At 51.6% G+C, this 6,622-nt stretch overlaps 1 non-coding gene across 1 annotated transcript; it reads right to left on the reverse strand.

Moving 5' to 3' along the window:
• Window positions 1-5,681: 5,681 nt before the first annotated feature.
• TRNAN-GUU (transfer RNA asparagine (anticodon GUU)) lies at window positions 5,682-5,755 on the reverse strand. Its single transcript has one exon. It is a non-coding gene; the product is annotated as a tRNA-Asn (tRNA).
• Between the last annotated feature and the right edge of the window lie 867 nt (window positions 5,756-6,622).

A 6,622-nucleotide genomic window follows, 5' to 3' on the forward strand; every position in this document is an offset into this window, starting at 1 on the left:
TGCATCACTCCTAGTCCTACTCTCCCTCGTCACAGTACTTACCTCATGAGGCTCCTGCCTCCGACACAGGACCTTCTTCTATTTCTTTACATCCCTATAAATCCTCCCCCACATCCACGTCACTCAGTTTCATATTACTAAGTCGGAGCATGGGACCTTCCCCGCAGGGATGGTGAGGAGGGTCGTCAGTACTGTGATGAGGAAGAGTAGGACTAGGAGTAATGAAGATTACTGGTAAGTAATCAGAGCATTACCTCCACGTCCACTGTTCCTCGTCCCAGTACTTACCTCATGAGGTATACCAAAGCAGCAACGGGGAAAAAGGTCCCAATGAGACGCAGAGCCAAAAACAGTGCAGCAAAACACACCCACAATAACTCTTAATTCACATCCCCACAGACAAAACTCCAACCATGAAGGAAGCAACCCCAGAGTGGGAAAACCTCAACCCATAGCAGTTGATGAAAATGTCTAGACCAGCCAAGGCGGCAGCCATACAAATCTCTTGCAGAGAAAACCCTCCTTGCATCGGCCCAGGAAGCCGCCAAACCCCTGGCGGACCGCCCCTGATTGTGCGTAGGCACAGGCAGGCCAGAAGCCCTGGAGATCACAACCCGGAACCACTGGAAAATGGAAACCACAGATGCGTTATGCCCAGCCCCAGTCGGACCACAAGCAATCAGAATACTCAGATTGCTGGAAAAAAGCAAACCCAGCCAAATACTCCAACACGTCCCGCCAGACATAATGTTAAGGCAAGCCACCTCCTGAGGCATTCTCGGATCATGAAAGAAGTCAGGGAGAACCAGATCCTAAGAGGTGTGAAAACCGAGATACAACTTAAGGGAGGAACTTCGTACCACACCTCAGCACCACCGAGTCTGGCAGCACCCTCAGGAAAGGAGGATGACATAAGAGAGCCCCAATCTCCACAAGCCTACGGGCAGAAGCGAGGGCAATAAGAAAAGTAGATTTCAGTGTAAGTTGTTTAATATCAATCTCGGAAATGGGCTCAAAAGGAGGCCCTTGAAGGAACCGTAATACAAGAGGGAGATCGCAAGGGGGAAGCTCCTTATCAGCACAAGGACGGGAAGAAGAAAAACCCTGGAACAACTTCCCCACCAACACCTTCCCATCCAAGTGACCATCAGAGTCCCCCAAAAGTAAATTCATGGAGGCCCACTGAGAGCTAAGCCTGGAAAAAAATTGCCAGGCCCCTGTCAAAGCCCCTCCTGGAGGAATCGAAGGATAGCAGAGAAGCCAGAACGCAGGGGAGGGATCCCAGACCGCCCATACCAGTCTCGGAAATGGCCCCAATGCCTGCCGAACACCTTCAGAGTGGCGGGTCTAAGAGCATCCATTATGGACTCAACTACAGGATCTGAGAACCTCTGAGATATCAACCTAGACTGAGCAATAGCCACACTGCCCATTGCATCCGGTGGATTTCCAACCGCAGATCCTCTTGAAGGGGACACGGCCACCACGGAACCAGCCAAGGTTCCTAGGACTGAAGCTCCAACAGAGAGGGGAGCCAACTCCGGTGGGACCAGAACGGAGCTAACAACAACACAGTCACCCTGGACACTCTGATGCGCCAAACCACCCAGGGCAGAAGGGGAATGGGAGGAAAGGCATAAAGGAAAACCCCAAGGCCACTGTACAGAGAGGGCGTACATCCCCCACTCCCCTTGGCCTGAAACCAAGAGCAGAAGAGGGGACCTTCTGCTGAGGCCGGGGATGCAAACAGGTCTAGAACCGGGGACCCTAATCTGACACAGGTCACCGCAAAGACCTGGGCCGGCAGGACCAGTTCTGCAGAGGAGTGAAACCTGCATCTGAGAAGATACGCTTCAACACTGTCCACCCAGCTGATACGTGAGGCCACCAGAGACACCAGATGAGATTCCTCCCAGGTGCCTATCAGCGCTGTCAGAGCATTCAAGGAGTGGCCGGAACCCCTTTTGCAGTTTACATATGCCAAGGCCGAACCGCCGACCGTCCAGCATCTCCTCGAAGTACACCGGAGCTTGGATAATGGCACAACTCTTGCCAAATGGATGATCGCCGGCTCTCCCCAGATCTCACAACCCTTGAGCTGAGAGGACTCCCAATGTAGACCCCCCAACCCATTCTGCTGGCATCGGCAGTAAGAGAGGCCACAGGATGAAGGACCATGCACACCTCAGCCTGTAGACCTGAACCCCGCCGCCACCATAGCAGAGAGACTCGCAGCGCTGGGACACTGAAAACAAAACTACGAAAGCCGAGACGCCGGGAGCCAGTGGGAGAGAGTATAAGACACCAGGGGATGTAACTGAAGACGGGCTCAAGAAACTGGAAAACACGCAAGACGCCAAGTGCCCCGTAACTTCAGCAACAGGCGAGCCGAGACATACTGCCTCTGAGAACCCAGCCCAGAACAGCCAGCAAGCACGCCCCCTGCACAACATCCAGAGTACGTTCCGCAAAGCCCCCACGTTGAAGAGTTCCGTCGGGACAAGCAGTGCAGGGCCTTGAGACCCATAAGCAGGTGACACATCCTAGAAGGCATAGGGACCAGGAACACCCGCAAGTAGAAAACTTGACCCTGAACAGGGTGAGGAATGGGCAAGATGGTAACCCACAACAACCATTCGGAGAGAACGGATCCCATGGCCACCTACTTGGACCGTGAGCTGGGTACCAAAGTCCTAACCATGCAAACCTGGACAGGAGGAGACAGGAACGGCAACTGATACCCCCCTCCAGAAGGAGCCCATTACCCAGGAATCCGAACCCCACCGGTCCCATAAACCTCAGAGAAGATGGAGACGAGGAGCCAGGGAAAACTGCCAGTCACGGCACTTGCACCAGAGGAAAATCACAGGATGTTGAAGCAGGCCTGCGCCACAATATAACAGCATGCTTGTCAGCCCCCAAAAAGATCTGACCTATCAAAAGGAATATACAGGACAGCCCAGAAGTCCAGCAGACCATGGCCCCCTCAGCTGACAGAGGAGCCACCAGGCTGGCATCAAAAGGGCAGAGTACTGTCACAAAGCAGGGAAAAGCAATCCATCCCGGATAGCAGACATCAAAGGCAACCCCTACCTGGGGTATGCCTATACTGGAAAAACCCACTGAAGTGACATCCCCCTCCACCGGCACCAGGGGCTCTGAGAACCCCTCTAAGCACAGACATGTGCCACCATGTGCCATATCACTTCCCACAAGTCAGAGAGGAGGCGTGAAAGCAACATGTCGGCACCGGAGGACCTAGGCCCTAAAAGAAGAGACACTGGGAACCCCCTGCATTGCCGTTACTTCCATGATGCATTTTCTATAATTCCATGCCGGACAAGGGGAAAGAAAATCATCTCCTTTGACCTTCCCTCGCGTAGTTCAGAGGAAGAGGAGAGGACAAGGAGTCTGTGTCCATAGCTAGCACAGACCCAAACACACCACTAACTCGCCACATGACTGAGAGGTGGCTTGAGCCCTGTATCCAGTAGCTGGTAGCCTCATGCTCTAAATGGTTCCAATGCGTCGGTCTAGGAAGGATGAAGGGCCGAGTCAGCACCGCTGAGACTCGAACCCAAAGTGTAGACAATGCCAGGCCGGTACCCTTCCGGCCGATTGCAGACATGTCCAAATCTGTGCCGTTTTCACAGGCTGCACGCAAAGAATTCAGCCAACATCTGGTGCATCCTGGGCTGTGTGTGTCTGAGGAGTGGGTGGTATGTGACATGCCTGTGACAGAACAGAGCCCCCGCACTTTCAAAGACTCTCTGCCACTGTCACCCCACGACAAGAAGCAGTGAGGCCTCACAACAAAGGGGAAGGCTAGCCCATAATGCCAAGTGCTTGCCATCATTTCCAATAAAGATGTGTACACAGAGCACGAGCAAACGGCCTGCCGAAGGAGTCAAGATGGTCATACCAGCAAGAGAGGGGAACACATCAAGCACAGTCCTCCCCTCTCCTTACCTTCCCCCAGAGAATGCAGCTAACATCCAGTGCATCCTGGGCTGTGTGTGTCTGCGGAGCGGGTGGAATGTGACATGCCTGCGACATAACAGAGCCCCCGCACTTTCAAATACTCTCTGCCACAATTACCCCACGACAAGAAGCAGAGAGGCCTCACAACAAAAGGGAAGGCTTAGCCCATACTTCCAAGTGCTTGCCATCATTTCCAATAAAGATGTGTACACAAAGCACGAAGAAAAGGCCTCTTGAAGGAGTCAAGATGGCCATACCAGCAGGAGAGGGGAAAGATATCAAGCTCAGTCCTCCCCTCTCCTTACTCAGAGAATGCAGCTAACATCCGGTGCATCCTGGGCTGTGTGTCTCTGAGGAGCGGGTGGTATGTGACATGCCTGCGACAGAACAGAGCCCCCACACTTTCAAAGACTCTCTGCCACTGTCACCCCACGACAAGAAGCAGAGAGGCCTCACAACAAAAGGGAAGGCTAGCCCATACTGCCAAGTGCTTACCATCATTTCCAATAAAGATGTGTACACAGAGCACGAGGAAACGGCCTGTCGAATCAAGAGGGCCAAAACAGGAGGTGAGGGGAAAAACATCATGCCCAGTCCTCCCCTCTCCTTACCTTCCCCCAGGCCGTGCAGGACCCGCGAAAAAATGCTCACGCTGCGGTCCCGAGGCCAGGAAAGAACCGAGCGAGGCAATCCGGCTCAACTGTGACCCCAAGCCCTGCCGGGGGCCCAGGAGCAGCGCTGCACCTGAGGGAGCCGATGGCCTCGCCCCACAGGCCCCCCAGGGGGCCAGCAATCGGTGCTCCCCAGTGCCCCGCATAGGGAAGAAAAAGGCCAACTTGTTGGAGGCAGAAAAAATTAAACTGAGTGATGTGAGTGTGAGGGAGGAGTTATAGGGATTTAAAGAAATAGAAGGTCATGTGTCGGAGGCAGGGGCCTCATGAGATAAGTACTGGGACGAGGAAGAGCGGACGTGGATGTAATGACTTAATTGGCGCTGTAAACCTGCTGCTGGTGTAAAAAAATGTCTTAACCAGGTCTGCCTTCAACCACTCAATTTAAAAGCACTATGTGTGTCCTTCACTGTTAAAAACAAGCATTGCTAAAGGGAACAGTTTTGGCTTATGTGTAAGTATTAGACATTTGCCAGGCACTGCTATTAGATACCCAGGTACTCGCACTATTTTTGAACCTGCTACTATCAATGGCAGTTAAGTGCCAGGCTATTGTGCAAGTCTATGCAAAAAGGACGAGCATACTCGTCCTTGACACTCACACTACGGAACGGCCTAGCCAAGGGCCTTTCCCATACCTACACAAATGCCCAAACCGTTGGCATTGCCAGTGCTTGTTTTTTATAGTACTCGAGTCCTGACTCTGGGGTTATTTTAATGAATTCATTGTATGACTGTAGAAGGTATACTATTTATCTTGCACTGTAACTGTGTTGCTTCTGCTAAAGCTTAGTGTGATTCTTTTCTTGGCTACCAAAGGGCGTGATCTCCCAGAAACCCCCGCGCATACGCAGCCAGCCAAGATTCTTGTAGTTGCAGAATCCCAGCTTCCTTTGCGGCGAGTTATAAATAACTACATCACGTGCACTAGGCATTTGAAGAAGCCGAGGTTGTGGATAGCGCCACCTGCAGGTATTGAAAGAACACGGTCTCGTAACTCAATAAAAAGCATTAAGAAAAAAAAAACTGCGTCCCTGGGTGGGCTTGAACCACCAACCTTTCGGTTAACAGCCGAACGCGCTAACCGATTGCGCCACAGAGACCGCTGGCCCGCTCGTTGCTCTGCAACATGTAGAATATTAAGGGAAAGCATTCTGTCCTGCTCACTGATAAACTGCAATAAAGAACAGTTAGTAGAGGTGTTATCAAGCAGAATCTCTACAGGGATTTGGGGTTTCCGCGTATCTGAGCGCCTTAAACTTCCTATGCCCCGCGAAGGACTGACAGGACGGCAAGGACCGTCTCTCTTCATTGTGCGACGTGTACACACGAGTTCCATCAATTTGAGTCATTCACTGCATCTTCTTTTTCTGATTTGTGCACACGCAGACCTCTTCTCTAGGCCCCCACTTCTGTCCCCTCTGATTGAAATAGCTCCACCCACATTTTCAGAAGCCCCACCCACATTCTTAGGCAAGCCCATTTTATGAACATGGAAACCTAAGGGTAATTAATATAAATGAGAGAGAAGACACTGTTTTGTAATGTAGCAGTAGGCAATTAAAAAAAAATATGCATTATTAAAAAAAGCCACAAATTACATTTCACAAAATTATACCTCTCAACCTTTTCATTCATCAGGGCGGTTGAAAATAGAGGATTTTGTTTTTGGAGGACTAGAGGCCATACGAGCCTATGTTATGCAGTGGTGGCTGGTGAATTTATTAACTGGCAGGCAGTGGTGGAAATGGAAAAAATGTGGTGGGTATCCCACAACACAAAGGGGAGGAGTTTAGAGGGGGGGTGGCAGAGCACGAGGGGGCGTGGTCTAGAGGGGGCGGGGCTCGTAGTGGACATCCAGCAATGCTGAAAGGAATCAGTTCTACATGTAGCGAGCATTGTGCATTACACACCGGTGCCAAAGCCGTGGTAAAAGGCAATGCTGCCGCCGTGGGTACTTTTTTTTTTCT

This window comes from Ambystoma mexicanum, chromosome 1p (assembly GCF_040938575.1).
Source record: "Ambystoma mexicanum isolate Mex_15411 chromosome 1p, UKY_AmexF1_1, whole genome shotgun sequence".
Taxonomy (NCBI): domain Eukaryota; kingdom Metazoa; phylum Chordata; class Amphibia; order Caudata; family Ambystomatidae; genus Ambystoma; species Ambystoma mexicanum.